The sequence below is a fragment of the Ranitomeya variabilis genome, chromosome 2, assembly GCF_051348905.1.
Source record: "Ranitomeya variabilis isolate aRanVar5 chromosome 2, aRanVar5.hap1, whole genome shotgun sequence".
Taxonomy (NCBI): Eukaryota; Metazoa; Chordata; class Amphibia; order Anura; family Dendrobatidae; genus Ranitomeya; species Ranitomeya variabilis.
Genome location: NC_135233.1, coordinates 661,103,742 through 661,121,014, shown reverse-complemented (window position 1 = coordinate 661,121,014; position 17,273 = coordinate 661,103,742). Strand labels below are relative to the sequence as shown.

At 44.2% G+C, this 17,273-nt stretch overlaps 1 protein-coding gene across 4 annotated transcripts in view; it reads right to left on the bottom strand.

Annotated features, from left to right (window-relative positions):
* The window catches only part of AIG1 (androgen induced 1), a 494,204-nt gene that overhangs the window by 254,823 nt on the left and 222,108 nt on the right, over nucleotides 1-17,273 (bottom strand). The window lies entirely within an intron of this gene.

Here is a 17,273-nt window from a genome sequence, read left to right as displayed (position 1 = left end):
TAGATGTGTGGGGAGCACTTTGAACCCCCAAGTGCTTCACAGAAGTTTATAATATACAGCCGTAAAAATAAAAAATCATATTTTTTCACAAAAATGATCTTTTCGCCCCCAATTTTTTTTTTTCTCAAGGGTAACAGGAGAAATTGGACACCAAAAGTTGTTGTGCAATTTGTCCTCAGTATGCTGATACCCCATATGTTGGGGTAAACCACTGTTTGAGCCATGGCAGAGCTCGGAAGGGAAGGAGCACCGTTTGACTTTTCAATGCAAAATTGACTGAAATTGAGATGGGATGCCATTTTGGAAAGTAGACCCCCTAAGGATCATATTTAGATGTGTTGTGAGAACTTTGAACCCCCAAGTGTTTCACTACAGTTTATAACGCAGAGCCGTGAAAATAAAACATTTTTTTTCCACAAAAATGATTTTTTAGCCACCAGTTTTGTATTTTCCCAAGGGTAACAGGAAAAATTGGCCCCCAAAAGTTGTTGTCCAATTTGTTCTGAGTACGCTGATACCCCATATGTGGGGGGGAACCACCGTTTGGGTGCATGACAGAGCCTGGAAGAGAAGGAGCGCCATTTGGAGTGCAGACTTAGATGGAATGGTCTGCGGGCGTCACGTTGCGTTTGCTGAGCCCCTGATGTACCTAAACAGTAGAAACCCCCATAAGTGACCTCATATTGGAAACTAGACCCCCAATGAACTTAACTAGATATGTTGTGAGAACTTTTAACCCCCGAGTGTTTCACTACAGTTTATAACGCAGAGCCGTGAAAATAAAACATTTTTTTTTTCCACAAAAATGATTTTTTTAGCACCCAGTTTTGCAGTTTCCCAAGGGTAACAGGAAAAATTGGACCACAAAAGTTGTTGTCCAATTTGTCCTGAATACGCTGATACCCCATATGTGAGGGGAACCACCGTTTGGGCGCATGGCAGAGCTCGGAAGGGAAGGAGCGCCATTTGGAATGCAGACTTAAATGGAATGGTCTGCGGGCATCATGTCACGTTTGCAGAGCCCCTGATGTACCTAAACAGTAGAAACCCCCCACAAATGACCCTATATTGGAAACTAGACCCCCAAAGGAACTTATCTAGATGTTTTGTGAGAACTTTGAACCCCCAAGTGTTTCACTAGAGTTTATAACACAGAGCCATGAAAATAAAAAATCTTTTTTCCCACAAAAATGATTTTTTAAGCCCCCAAATGTTTATTTTCCCAAGGGTAACAAGAGAAATTGGACACCAGAAGTTGTTGTCCAATTTGTCCTGAGTATGCTGATACCCCATATGTTGGGGTAAACCCCTGTTTGGGTGTATGGGAGAGCTCGGAAAGGAAGGAGCACTGTTTGACTTTTTCAACGCAGAATTGGCTGGAATTGAGATCATACGCCATGTCACATTTGGAGAGCCCCTGATTTGCCTAAACAGTGGAAACCCCCCCAATTCTAACTCCAACCCTAACCCCAACACACCCCTAACCCTAATCCTAACCCTAAACATAACCCTAACGACATCCCTAACCAGATCATGCCCTAACCCTAATCCCAACCCTAACCACACCCCTAACTCCAAAACACCCCTAACTCTAATCCCAACCCTAATCCCAACCATAAATGTAATCCAAACCCTAACACTAACTTTAGCCCCAACCCAACCCTAACTTTAGCCCCAACTCTAACCCTAACTTTAGCCCCAACCCTAACCCTAACTTTAGCCCCAACCGTAACCCTAACTTTAGCCCTAACCCTAACCCTAATGGGAAAATAGAAATAAATACTTTTTTTATTTTATTATTTTTCCTTAACTAAGGCGGTGATAAAGAGGGTTTGATTTACTTATTTCTAGCTGGTTTTTATAGCGGGTTTTTATGTTTGGCAGCTGTCACACACTAAAAGATGCTGTTTATTGAGCTATAATTTTTCCATATTTTGGTCCACAGAGTCAGGTGCGGTCTTGTTTTTTGCGGGACGAGTCGACATTTTTATTGGTACCATATTTGGGCACATGACATTTTTTGATCGCTTTTTATTCCGATTTTTGCTAGGCAGAATGAACAAAAACCAGAAATTCATGAATTTCTTTTGGGGGGGCGTTTATACAGTTCCGCGTTTGGTAAAATTGATAAAGCAGTTTTATTCTTTAGGTCAGTACTAGGGTTGAGCGACTTTTCATTTTTTGAGATCGAGTCGGGTTTCTCAAAAGTCGGGTTGAGTGAAATCGGCCCATCTTATTGAAAAGTCGGGGTCGGGGATCGGCCAAAACACGAAACCCAATGCATTTCAATGGGGAAGCATACTTTTTTAATATTTGCTTCAGCGCGATAATGTTGAAAAGCCGGTAATTCAATTGCCGGCTTTTCATTTCTCCTGCCTAAACCCGACATGATATGAGACATGGTTTACATACAGTAAACCATCTCATATCCCCCCTTTTTTTTGCATATTCCACACTACTAATGTTAGTAGTGTGTATGTGCAAAATTTCGGCGCTGTAGCTATTAAATTTAAGGGTTAAATTGCGGAAAAAATTGGCGTGGGCTCCCGCGCAATTTTCTCCGCCAGAGCGGTAAAGCCAGTGACTGAGGGCAGATATTAATAGCCAGGAGAGGGTCCATGGTTATTGGCCCCCCCGTGGCTAAAAACATCTGCCCCCAGCCACCCCAGAAAAGGCACATCTGGAAGATGCGCCTATTCTGGCACTTGGCCACTCCCTTCCCACTCCCGTGTAGCCGTGGGATATGGGGTAATGAAGGGTTAATGCCACCTTGCTATTGTAAGGTGACATTAAGCCAGATTAATAATGGAGAGGCGTCAATTATGACACCTATCCATTATTAATCCAATTGTTTGAAAGAGTTAAAAAACACACACACACATGATTAAAAAGTATTTTAATGAAATAAACACACCAGTTGTTTTAATATTTTATTGCTCTCTCAATCCATTTGAAGACCCTCGCTTGGAAAAATAATAAACCCACAATATACATACCCTCTGATGAACTGTCACGTCCCACGAGGTAATCCATCTGAAGGGGTTAAAATATTTTACAGGCAGGAGCCCTGCTAATGCAGCTGTGCTCGTGCCTGTAAGCCCCGGCGAATGAAGGAAATGTAGGTCAATGACCTATAGTTACCTTCAGTCGCGGTGATGCGCCCCCTGGTGGATGTCCTCATATGACCTGGAGCGTGGGAAAAAGTTCCCAGGCTGCAGTTCATGCAGTTCATGACAGTTCTGGCGGAAGATTCCCTATAATGAGGCAGATGGAGGCACTTTGGATGTCATTCGACTTGTGATTCGGTGGTGTCCATCTTTTTAGGATTGCATAGAAGTGCCATCGGCCACAGTTTTGTGCACTTCTGAAAAGAAGGACACGGCTGAACAGAGGCCAGTTGGAGTCCAGAGTAACTCTGCTGTGTCATTATAGTGAATGGATCCCTTGGGGTTTCATCTGAATTACGTCACTCGGAAATGTACATGTCCAAGAAGTATCATTTCTCCTTGCGGAGATTGACATGCTAAGCATACCGAGATGAGGAGACTTAAAGCCGCAATGCTCCTCTGGGAAATATGCTAATTATGCAAATTATCTCTTCAGAGAGGAAGAGAACTATGACTATAGTGCCACCTGTTGGAAGGTGGCAATCCTACAAGTCAATGTCTACCCTATAACGAGCCTTGTCACATGACGTAGGATAATAGCTAAACCAGAATCTCAATTTGCAGACATTATGTTTTGGGGTACTGCTCCTCGTCAGTGCAAAGTGGAGATCCAGTTTGGCTGTGTGAGAGGCATCCGACCGATATCAAAGAAGTATCGTTTCTCCTTGCGGAAACTTTATATACTCATGTATAAGCCAACTCGAGTATAAGCCGAGGCACCTAATTTTTCCTCAAAAAACTATGAAAACTTATTGTCCCCTCAAATATCATATGGTCATAAGTATTCATACCCTTTGCTCAGTATTGAGTAGAAGCACCCTTTTGAGCTAGTAGAGCCATGAGTCTTCTTGGGAATAATGCAACAAGTTTTTCACACCTGGATTTGGAGATCTTCTGCCATTCTTCCATGCAGATCCTCTCCAGTTCCGACAGGTTGGATGGTGGACAGCCATTTTCAGGTCTCTCCAGAGATGCTCACAACTGGGTTTAGGTCAGGGCTCTGGCTGGGCCAATCAAGAATGGTCACATCATTGTTCTGAAGCCAGCAGGGACAGGGAAGATTATTAAAATTGATGGGAAGATAGAGCCAAATACAGGACCATTCTTGAAGAAAACCTGTTGGAGTCTGCAAAAGACCTGAGGCTGGGACGGAGATTTGTCTTCCAACAAGACAATGATCCCAAACATAAAGCAAAATCTACAATGGAATGGTTCACAAATAAACGTATCCAGCTGTTAGAATGGCCAAGTCAAAGTCCAGACCTCAATCCAATCGAGAATCTGTGGAAAGAGCTGAAAACTGCTGTTCACAAACGATCTCCATCAAACCTCACTGAGCTCGAGCTGTTTGTCAAGGAAGAATGGGCAAGAATTTCAGTCTCTCGATGTACAAAACTGATAGAGACATACCCCAAGCGACTTGCAGCTGTAATCGCAGCAAAAGGTCACGCAACAAAGTATTAAGTTAAAGGGGCTGATTAATATTGCACGCCCCACTTTTCAGTTTTTGAATTTCCATAAAAATTTAAAATAACCAATAAATTTCATTCAACTTCACAATTGTGTTCCACTTGTTGTTGATTCTTCACCAAAAAATTACATTTGGCTTCTATATGTTTGAAGCATGATATGTGGGAAGAGGTTCAAGAGCTCCAGGAAGCCGAATACTGTACTTTCGCAAGGCACTGTATATATAAAATATTCATTATGTAAACTAAGGGGCAGGTTAGTGAGGGATCAGTGACCTGTCAGAAGCCATACACATGAATACTTAATCAGAGCATCACATGAAGCCTCCCCACAGGCCGCCCCTGAGCACGAGAATATCATTAACTCAAGACTGAAAATAAAGATTAAACAACAACCACAAGACGGATTTCATCAACCAAGGTATCATTTTAATCAGTATAACTGTGCCAACCTGAGACTTTGTGTAGGTTACCGTACAAAATCCTGCTGACAGGTTCCCTTTAACATCATATTTTAATACCTGCCTACTTGGATTCAGCTGCAAATGTTCAATACATAAATTATTTTACCAGTGGTAAATGAAGATTAGTGAACTCCAACAGTGATGTATAAAAAATAATCAGTTCAATTTGGAGTCTGACACTATAGTATAATTACTTGTAGAAAAAAATAAGGATACTTTTTCCTCTGGCACAAAAAAATCAATTTGACCTTCAAAATACAGTAAAAAATGTACCTGCGGAAGCCCTAGCATAAATCACCATATTTAGAGTGCGTGAGTGGATTTTGTTACCAGAGCTACTGTCACTTGCAGCATACATTTCACATCCATTATAGAGCTCATTATAAAATACCTATTAAATTTGTGTTAGCTAACAACAGTATTAGTAACGTGTTTTCACCAAGTAGGACAAGACCTAAAATCAACAGATAGATAAACGAGATACAGCACAAATCTGCAAAAGAAATTATTCTGTTTACAGATGAACTGATTTTATATTTACATCCAGAAATATTGTTACTGTATATCATAATGAATATTAGTTTATCACAGTGGGATAGGGAACATAGTAATACTTGCAACCATTTATCGTTGACAAATATGGGTTTTGAAAATGCATACTATGATTCTGCAGGTCACCAAGTAAAAATTAGTTAGGTTTTACTTTTACTTTATCCCCGCTGTTCTCCTGAGTATTCCATTTTTTTTGTCTTAATCTGTCATATAGTTCCAAAGATATGGGCCTTTTTATGTAGTGCTAAGTTATATGGTCTTTACCAATTGGGCATGGCTCACAGGATTCTCATTAGGCTGCACTATGGGTAAAAAAAACTCCTTGAAAAAGACCATAAAAATTAACATTCAATTAAAAGGCCTCAATCACTATAACTGGATGGCGGATTTAAAATAAAAAACAAAGAAAAATATATACCGTACTCAGAAACAGCAGAAATAAATTAGCCAGACAAACCAAACCTGGAAATTTTTGATAAGTCAAGCTCTGTTTTTAAGGAAATCTGCCAGTAGGATCATTCCTCCTAAACCGTCTATATGGGCATGTAAGTTATAGAAAGATCTATGCAATGATATCTTCAATCTAATATGTTATTCAAGAGAAATCCGCAGACACCAGAAAAAGTGGCATCACTTGACTCACAGTAGAAATGTTATAATGGCGCAGCAGTCAGGCATGCGCTATGCATGAGGCAGGGTCTGGGCCAGCATTAACAGCTTTGAATTTAAGTTAAAATTAAGAGGTGGGTGAGGGACCAGTGTAGGCCTGCTGTGCTGGGAGTCCTGCCAAATTCAGGCAACACACATGAAGGAGACCCAACCTGAAGTCAAAACATTTCCAAATATTAGGAGCAAGGACCAGGAAAAGTGGCATCAATTGACCCACAATATAAATTTTATAATGGTGCAACATGCATGTATCGGACAGGGCCTGGCCCAGCATTTCTAGTTTACAAATTGATCAGTAAGAGGTAGATGAGTGACAAGTGTAGGCCTGGTGCTCTGAGACCCCGTCCACTACAGGCAACCCACCAGATGGAGACCCAACTTGAAGTCTCTACATTTCCAAAAATTATTGGCACACACCACTAAAGTGGCTTCAATTTCCCCAGAGTAGAAATAGTATAATGGGGCTCTGTGACCCCTAACACACAAGGAGACCCGAATAAGATTCCCAATTTACCAAAAATTTGGCAAAAGGAAGCAAACGGAAGAGGAATAGGAGGAGTATTAGGTGGTCTAAAAAAAAGGCAAATTGTAAAATTTACAGAGGTGGACACACCTTCTGATTATTGCGCCATCTAGGAAATTGTTAGTAACATCAGTAGCAACAGCAGTCAGCCATGACAAAGGTGTCACAGACTGCAATAATGTGAGATCAATGCAGCACACTGAAAAGTACACCATTAAATAGGCTGCAATAGTCATTGGAGATGCATGAATTGTTCATCTTGATGAAAGTTAGGCAGTCTATATTTTCAGGGGACAGCCGAATGAACTTATCCAACAGGACACTTCCAGCAGCGCTGAAGACACGTTCTGAGAGACAAAACCTCCAAAGCATGACTGGCAAGCTCAAGCCTGCACATATTATTCAGAAATTTAAGATACATGGAACTGTAGCCAACCTCCCTGGACGTGGCTGCAGGAAGAAAATTGATAAATCAAAGAAACGGATAATACGAATGGTAACGAAAGAGCACCGAAAAACTTCTAAACAGGTGAACTTCAAGCTCAAGGAACATCAGTGTCAGATCACACCATCCGTCATTGTATGAGCCAAAGTGGACTTCATGGAAGACAACCAAGGAGGACACCATTATTGAAAAAAAATCATAAAAAAGCCAGACTGGAATTTGCCAAACTACATGTTGACAAGCCACAAAGCTTATGGGAGAATGTCATATGGACAGATGAGACAAAAATTGAACTTTTTGGCAAGACACATCAGCTCTATGTTCACAGACAAAAAAATTAAGCATATCAAGAAAAGAACACTGTCCCTACTGTGAAACATGTTCTGGGGATGCTTTGCTGCATCTGGCACAGGGTGTCTAGAATCTGTGCAGGGTACAATGAAATCTCAAGACTATCAAGGGATTCTAGAGAGAAATGTGCTACTCGGTGTCAGAAAGCTTGGTCTCAGTCGCAGGTCATGGGTCTTGCAACAGGATAATAACCCAAAACACACAGCTAAAAACAACCAAGAATGGCTAAGAGGAAAATATTGGACTATTCTGAAGTGGCCTTCTATGAGCCCTGACCTAAATCCTATTGAACATCTTTGGAAAGAGATGAAACAAGCCGTCTGGAGAAGGCAACCTTCAAACATGAGACAACTGCAGCAGTTTGCTCTTGAGGAGTTGGCCAAAATACCTGTCGAGAGGTACAGAAGTCTCATTGACAGTTACAGGAATTGTTTGATTGGAGTGATTGCCTGAAAAGGTTGTGCCACAAAATATTAAGTTAAGGGTGCCATCTTTTCTGTCCAGGCCTATTTCATGAGTTTGCCTTTTTTTAAAAATTCTGTGAAATCATGGTTGAAAAGCAATGTCTGACTTTCATTTGTTCATTTTCATAGATTTTTTTTATTATTACTTCTGTCAGATTCAAGTTATTTCTGTGACCATTTTGGGTTTTTCTGTCATTAAACGAAGGGTACCAACAATTTTGACCACGTGTGTAGATGACAATAATGGTGATGCTGATGACAGCATCATCAGCGCTAACCATCTTAGTAGCCATTTTGAAACTGTGCAGAGGTCTTTCATCTGCGCCCACTCCGCAAGCTTGATTTGCACCATGTTCGTACTGAGTTTGCCCAGGCTATGCAAAATTACATAGTGCACCAGGGCTCATTGCTGCTGCGACAGTCACTGAACATGTGCAGAGTGGAATTCCACTGCGTCGGCACATGGCATATCAACCGGTTAACCAGTAGGCAGAAAGACCTCTGCAGTGGTGCAAGTCGATGAACTGCGGGGTGCGAACGACGGAAGTGAGAACACAATGATCATACTTTCTGCAGCAGCGCATCCAGGTCAGGATAGTGGCGGAGTATATCACCAAGTTGAGAACGTGAGCCATGCTAGGCACATGTCTGAGGTTGCCCCGGTGTAGGGCTGCCACCAGGTTCACATCGTTATCGCACGCAGAATTTCCTGGCTCCAGGTTCAGTGGACACAGCCATTGCTCAAACTTGGCCTGGATAGCTGTCCACAACTCTTGAGCTGTGTGACTGTAATCTCCAAGGCATATTAATTTAAACATTGACTGATTGCGGTGAGCCCTGGCTGCGCAGTACAGAGGTGGGAAGAATTCTCTCTGCACTGTTGGAACATGTGTCTCATTAAGGGAGAGGTTGAGGGTGCAGGTGGAGGCTCTAGAGGAGGTGGAGGAGGCAGAAACAGTGGAGGAAGTTTTAGATACAGAGGTTTGTCCCGCAAGCCTTGGGGATTTCAAGACTTGTGGAACAACCCCTTCCTCACCTGCCGCCGCAGCCACCAGAGTCACCCAGTGCCCAGCCAGCGAGATGTAATGCCCCTGGCCATGCTTGCTTGTCCAGGTGTCAGAGGTGAAATGCACCCTGTCAGACATAGAATTTTTCAATGAATGGGTGATGTTGTCTGTGACATGCGGGTGTAGTGCCGGGACAGCTTTCTTAGAGAAGTAATGGCGACTGGGTGACTGGTACTTGGGGACTGTGAGAGACATCAGCTTTCAGAAACTGTCTGTATCCACCAGGCAGAAATGCAGCATTTCTGTGGCCAACATATTGAAGATGGTGAAGTTCAAGCTCTTAGCTTTGGCATGTGTAGGAGGAAACACCCTCCTCCTCTTCCTGCCCTGACAGCACAGTACAGTATGAGTGTGTTTCAGGTATCTTGAGTCTAATCAGGATCACCTTCACCCACGGGGGTTGTCATCTGGTGATGAGGGTCTGGATTCTGGTCGGACCCTACTTTGTCCGACCCTGGATCCAACTGAAAGAAATGTTGGGCATCGGTACTGATGCTTTCCTCCCAGTAGAGTAGCTACTGAGGGGGCAGAGGGGGTCATTGCTCCAGGCCCTGTCAGATGAAGGGGTCCACCAGGACCCACAGCCGCTTTTGTCTTGAGGCCTCGTCTGAGGTGTCAGGGAGAGAGCAGCACAATGCCGGCTCCCCTGTCTGATAGACTCTGCACAGTGGCAGGCTGCAGAGCCTCAGTACATGCACTGTGCGATGCTGTTTCACCCGAGGAGCCTCTTCAAGGCTGGGCTGGAAGCAGCTGTGTAGGCTTGATTGGCTCAAGCATGCTGGGTCCTAGTGCCCTCCTTGCATTTATTTGGCCACTTCCTGGTCCTGCTTCACTGTCTGCACACTTCATCTGTATGTAGGGATGGAAGTTATTAGATTAATTCGATTTAGGCATATCATGGTCACTGTGGGGTGAATGTGGGAGGATGGGGGTATTGGGGGGGCTGAAGTTGGGGAGGGGGGCAGGGTACCAGGGGTTGAATGTGAGTGGATGGGGGTTATTGTGGGTATTGGGGTGTGGGAGGGGGACAGGGCACTGTGGAGGTGAATGAGAGAGGATGGGGTACTGTGGGAGGGGGGCAGGGCACTGGGGGTGAATGTGAGAAGATGGGTGTTGGGGTGAAGAAAAGGTCAGGGCAATAGGTGGTGAATATGAGAATTTGAGGGTATTGTGAGGGCTTAGGTGGGTAAGGGGGGGACAGGGTACTGAGGGGTTGATCATTATTATACTGTTTAATGTTATGATATATGCACTTCATCACATATCGGGGGCTTTTTATACTTGCGAGCTGGGTCTTTTATAAGTATTCGTGTAACAAGCATAACAATGCAGGTTAATAGCATTAATACTTTAATAATAGTGCAGCGCCCCAGAGACCTGGTTGTTGCAGTAATGTCGCTCTGCTACTCAGGGGAGTGATGTTACGTCTGATTGCACAAAAGGAGTTCACCTGACCAGGTATCACAGTCACACACTACATTTCACACTTCAGCCACCAGGGGGAGCAAAGGGTTCTATGCATTAGGCCACTACTCACACTTGGGTAAAACTGGGGGCTGGATAGGAAGTTAGACAGAAGCTGACTGGGTTGGATCCAGGCAACATCCTGTGGCAGAGGGTGTTGCAGGGGAAGATTCAGGGGGGTCTCTGTCAGGGGTGGGATCCTGACAGTGACCTAGCGAACAGGACAGATTGTTACGGAGCCGCGCCTGCACACGAATGCGGCGGCATCTTAAGAAAGGATATGAAGCGAAGTTTATTGTGGAGAAGTGAGAAATGAGATCGCAGCAAAAAGGAGAATAGTACCAGTAGGAGTCGTGCCTTAAGATCGTGGCAACATCCTACTGAGGCGGGTAGCCGGTGGCCGGAACGCCAAGGAAGTATTGGGCTCCAAGCATTACTTCAAACAGCGGCAGGACAGTTGACTTTAGGTTGGCTGTCTCATCTAAATCACCTAAGCAGACATAGGGGGCAATTGTGGGAGAGGGGCGATGCTAGGGTCCCGGAAGAACGCCAGGCCTACCCGTCATACGGGTGCGTCCTAGCCATATCATCTGGGGGACGGAGAAGAACATCAGAACAGATACGAGTTGTGAGAAAGAACATCAGAAACAGACACAACAGTTGTGAGGACTATCCCGTGGTGCTCAGCAGGGAAGGACTACAACACACAGGCGCTAGAAGATAGGCACTGATTTCCACCTGCAAAGGGAACTCTGGATGTGCCTTCGGACCGGCCGGTCTCAGCCAGCCCTGTTAGCAGTGCTCTGGATTGCGGATCCCGAAGCCTTCAGTAAAGAGGTAAAGAGACTGCAACCCTGTGTCCTCGTTATTCATCGCACCTTGCACCACACACCATTATCACATCTTTCATTGGACGCCCCTTAGCAGGGTCACGGACCAGGTCTAGCCACCATGATAACCCCAGGACTGAGACTGAGAGGCCCGGTACCGAGTACCCCGCGGCCCTGCGTCTGGGGCGCTCCAATAGGTTCATGTTTAAGTATTAGTATAACAAGGATAAGTATTAGGCTGGAGTCACACTCAGCGTAAGACAATACGGTCCGTTTTTTACGGCCGTAATACGGAGAAATGTTCCCAAAATAGTGGTCCGTATGTCATCCGTAGGCAGGGTGTGTCAGCGTATTTTGCGCATGGCATCCTCCGTATGTAATCCGTATGGCATCCGTACTGCAATATTTTCTCGCAGGCTTGCAAAACCGACATCTAATGGATTTATGTGCTCAAATGTCCGTTAAAACATATATACAGTATATATATATATATATATGTCATTGAGACACATATATATATATTCTGTATTTATATTTAATTCAGCGCGATATATGTGAAAAGCCGGTAATTCAATTGCCGGCTTCTCATTTCTCCTTCCCAAACCCGACAGGATATGAGACATGGTTTACGTACAGTAAACCATCTCATATCCCCCTTTTTTTTGCATATTCCACACTACTAATGTTAGTAGTGTGTATGTGCAAAATTTGGTTGCTGTAGCTGCTAAAATAAAGGGTTAAAAGGCGGAAAAAATTGGTGTGGGCTCCCGCGCAATTTTCTCCGCCAGAATGGTAAAGCCAGTGACTGAGGGCAGATATTAATAGCCTAGAGAGGGTCCATGGTTATTGGCCCCCCCTGGCTACAAACATCTGCCCCCAGCCACCCCAGAAAAGGCACATCTGGAAGATGCGCCTATTCTGGCACTTGGCCACTCTCTTCCCACTCCCGTGTAGCGGTGGGATATGGGGTAATGAAGGGTTAATGCCACCTTGCTATTGTAAGGTGACATTAAGCCAGGTTAATAATGGAGAGGCGTCAATTATGACACCTATCCATTATTAATCCAATTGTATGAAAGGGTTAAAAAACACACACACACATTATTAAAAATTATTTTAATGAAATAAACACACCGGTTGTTTTAATATTTTATTGCTCTCAATCCACCTGCAGACCCTCGCTTGGCAAAATAATAAACCCACAATATACATACCATCCGAGGATCTGTCAGGTCCCACGATGTAAATCCTTCTGAAGGGGTTAAATCAATTTACAGGCAGGAGCTGCGCTAAAGCACTCGCTCGTGCCTCTAATCCCCGGGTGCTGAAAGGGGTGATCTGTACTTACATTGAGTTGCGGTGAGGCGCCCTCTGGTGGATGAACTCATATGAACTCGAGCGTGGGAACTTTTCCAAGGCTCCAGTTCATGAGGACACCCCTTCAGAGTGCGTAATATACGGCTGATAGGAGCAGTCCCATTGAGAATAATTGTGCCGTTTGTTTGGCGAGTTTTGCGGACGTATTTTCTGCGCTCTTACGTCCGTAAAACTCGCTAGTGTGACTCCAGCCTTAGCATAATGGCACAGACCGACGGCCATATAACTCATGCGAGGCGTGACAGCATGATGGATTACTATGCAGCTGTCGCACATAGGTCAGGAGAGCTGACGGTCAGTCCGAGGATTGTGATGCGATCCTCGCACGATAAAAATACGTTCGTCTGTCCGATTCCTAACTAGTATAACAATACAGTAACCATGGGCTGCATTCCATGTTAAAATAATATATTTCTTATTATGAAATTATTAAGTTATTAAATGCTTGGGATAAATGTCTGCAGTCACTCTGAGACTACAGACTGCCAAATCACGATGGGGTGCGCCTGCCGTCATGGGACCCCAATACCACTGGTGCGAACAGGCAGTCATGCGATGTTTGCTACTTGTACATGTCGACTAGATTAGTTTGACTTCTCTCAATAGAAGAGAATTGTCACACAACCCCCTGCTCACATCAGCGATGGCGGGCCATTAATACTCATAGGGGGACTCATTGTTAAATATTAAGTAGGCACTTAAGAAGCATTATTATTTGTAGCCTAGCTACTGGGTGCAGACAGTGCTGAACTGGCAGTCAGTCTGGAGCTGTGGGATCATCATACGGTGTATGGGGAGCTGTGGGATCATCATACTGTGAATGAGGGAGCTATGGGCCCATCATACTGTGTATGAGGAAGCTGTGGGGCATTATACTGTGTATAGGGCAGTTGTGAGCCTATAATGCTGTGTATTGGAGAGCTGTGGACCCATCATACTGTGTATAGGGGAGTTGTACATGGTGAACTTAGGGGACATTATTAAATGTTAAGTGGGCACTTAAACATTATTATAAAGAGGGGCACTCAGTATTGTGACCATCAAAGTTGTACATAGAGTATTATTACTTTCTAGGGACAAAATGTGGAGGGCAGATGCACAGGAAATTAATATTTTCTAGGGGGAAATTCACTATCTAGAGAGCACAGAAGCGGCATTATTACTATGCGAGGGCACAGTGGTGGCATTACTATGAGGAACCATTATTGTACCACATAGTAAAGTAGGTACAGAAATAGGAACACCTACGGCGGCAGCAGCTCAGTATTGGGGTATCTGCAGGATGAAGAGTTTGTGAAGGTTGGGAATAGATGTGAATAGTGCTGGAAAAAATAATAATAATATTAATTTTATTTCTATAGCGCCAACATATTCCGCAGCACTTTACATTTTAGAGGGGACTTGTACAGACAAAAGCAATTACAGCATAACAGAAATCACAGTTCAAAACAGATACCAAGAAGAATGAGGGCCCTGCTCGCAAGCTTACAATCTATGAGGAAAAAGGGGAGACACGAGAGGTGGATGGCAACAATTGCTTTCGTTGTTCGGACCAGTCATAGTGTAAGAATCGGGTGATCATGTAAAGCTGCATGAACCGGTTATCAGCCTAAGTATGTAACAGAACAGACACAGAGGGCTATTAAATGCATAAAGCATTTCAGAAATGTGTGTCAAATGTATCTTTTTGTAATCTCTGCACATAAGTCCTGACTGGAAAAGTTGACATGTTGGTCTGGACCAGATGGAAAAGACGGGAAAAGTGAACGACACCATCAGAAAGAATGTCACCTGTAAATCATCATCTGTAACTGTTCTGTGATCTCTATATGTCCTGCAGGACTGGGATCTACCACTACATAGTAGCATAGTATTTAAGGTTAAAGGAAGACTTAAAGTCCATCTAGTTCAACCCATAGCCTAACATGTTGATCCAGAGCAAAGCAAAAAAAAACATGCGGCAAACACTATGTTAGGGTTGACGGAACGCACCGAATATATTTATTAGATGGGATAGGTGCGTTCGCAACCCGGGATCCACCGTGCAGGAAAGAACCTGCTGCTAAGTAAGGCGGCGAAGCAAAATAGAATAAACGAACTCTGTTACTTCACAGAGCCCGTAGTAAAGAGAACGCTGTGCCCTGTTTAGCTCACAGGGGACACAGCTACTGTGTAGAGATGACAGTGGTCATGCAGTCCCAACCAACACGCAGCTCCTCTCCGGTGGAGCCGGAATTCTATCGGCTATTAGCCAGCCCTGAATTCACACATAAACTCCTCGCCGGAGGTGCCAGCATTCTAGGGGCTTATTTCAGCCGGGTCCCTGACTGCATACACAAAACTCCTCGCCGGAGGTGCCAGTATTCTAGGGGCTTATTTCAGCCGGGTCCCTGACCACACACACGACCACAATGGCGCTGAGCTCGTACATATTTGACACTAGCGCATGGCCGTGCGGTCATGAGAACCTTATATAGCTGCAGCATCTACAGGACCTCCCAAGAAGGACCAATGGAAGACTGCCACAGAACTTGATCAGGTACAGGACCTTCCTGGAGGACCAATGGAAGTTGCTGCAGTACCTGAGCATGTGACCCTTGATCTCCACTGAGAGATCTTACCCTGGGCATGCTCAGTGTGTGCAAAGCAGGACTTAGTCCCAGAAAAGCCTGCTCGCCGCAGATCAGTGCAGGGTACAATAGCAGAGCCTGGAGAGGCAGCAGTAACCCTTTGCACAATATCAGACTCAGTGAGATGCTGGGACCGACGTCTCCGCTGAGCAGGCTCCACTGCAGCCAATGCAGAATGGGAGACCGCAGCAGACATAGCTCGAGATTTCCCCTGTGCAGCAGTGGGAACTCGACTCCTAACACACTAAGCTCCACATTGGGGGAATAAATTCCTTCCCGACTCCACAAACAGCAATCAGACAAGTTCCCTTGATCAACGCCCTATCAAAGAATCTAGGCTATATACCCTGTAACATTATACTTTTCAAGAAAGGTATCCAGTCCCCTCTTAAATTTTAGTAATGAATCACTCATTACAACATCATACCGCAGAGAGTTCCATAGTCTCCCTGCTCTTACATTAAAGAATCCGCGTCTGTAATTATGATTAAACCTATCAGTATAACGATAATGGGGGTTAGCAATTCAAAATATAATGCCGTCAGGAAAAGGCAAATATATACTGTACAGGTCCTTCTCAAAAAATTAGCATATAGTGTTAAATTTCATTATTTACCATAATGTAATGATTACAATTAAACTTTCATATATTATAGATTCATTATCCACCAACTGAAATTTGTCAGGTCTTTTATTGTTTTAATACTGATGATTTTGGCATACAACTCCTGATAACCCAAAAAACCTGTCTCAATAAATTAGCATATCAAGAAAAGGTTCTCTAAATGACCTATTACCCTAATCTTCTGAATCAACTAATTAACTCTAAACATATGCAAAAGATACCTGAGGCTTTTAAAAACTCCCTGCCTGGTTCATTACTCAAAACCCCCATCATGGGTAAGACTAGCGACCTGACAGATGTCAAGAAGGCCATCATTGACACCCTCAAGCAAGAGGGTAAGACCCAGAAAGAAATTTCTCAACAAATAGGCTGTTCCCAGAGTGCTGTATCAAGGCACCTCAATGGTAAGTCTGTTGGAAGGAAACAATGTGGCAGAAAACGCTGTACAATGAGAAGAGGTGACCGGACCCTGAGGAAGATTGTGGAGAAGGACCGATTCCAGACCTTGGGGAACCTGAGGAAACAGTGGACTGAGTCTGGTGTGGAAACATCCAGAGCCACTGTGCACAGGCGTGTGCAGGAAATGGGCTACAGGTGCCGCATTCCCCAGGTAAAGCCACTTTTGAACCATAAACAGCGGCAGAAGCGCCTGACCTGGGCTACAGAGAAGCAGCACTGGACTGTTGCTAAGTGGTCCCAAGTACTTTTTTCTGATGAAAGCAAATTTTGCATGTCATTCGGAAATCAAGGTGCCAGAGTCTGGAGGACGACTGGGGAGAAGGAAATGCCAAAATGCCTGAAGTCCAGTGTCAAGTACCCACAGTCAGTGATGGTGTGGGGTGCCATGTCAGCTGCTGGTGTTGGTCCACTGTGTTTCATCAAGGGCAGGGTCAATGCAGCTAGCTATCAGGAGATTTTGGAGCACTTCATGCTTCCATCGGCTGAAATGCTTTATGGAGATGAAGATTTCATTTTCCAGCACGACCTGGCACCTGCTCACAGTGCCAAAACCACTGGTAAATGGTTTACTGACCATGGTATTACTGTGCTCAATTGGCCTGCCAACTCTCCTGACCTGAACCCCATAGAGAATCTGTGGGATATTGTGAAGAGAAAGTTGAGAGACGCAAGACCCAACACTCTGGATGAGCTTAAGGCCGCTATTGAAGCATCCTG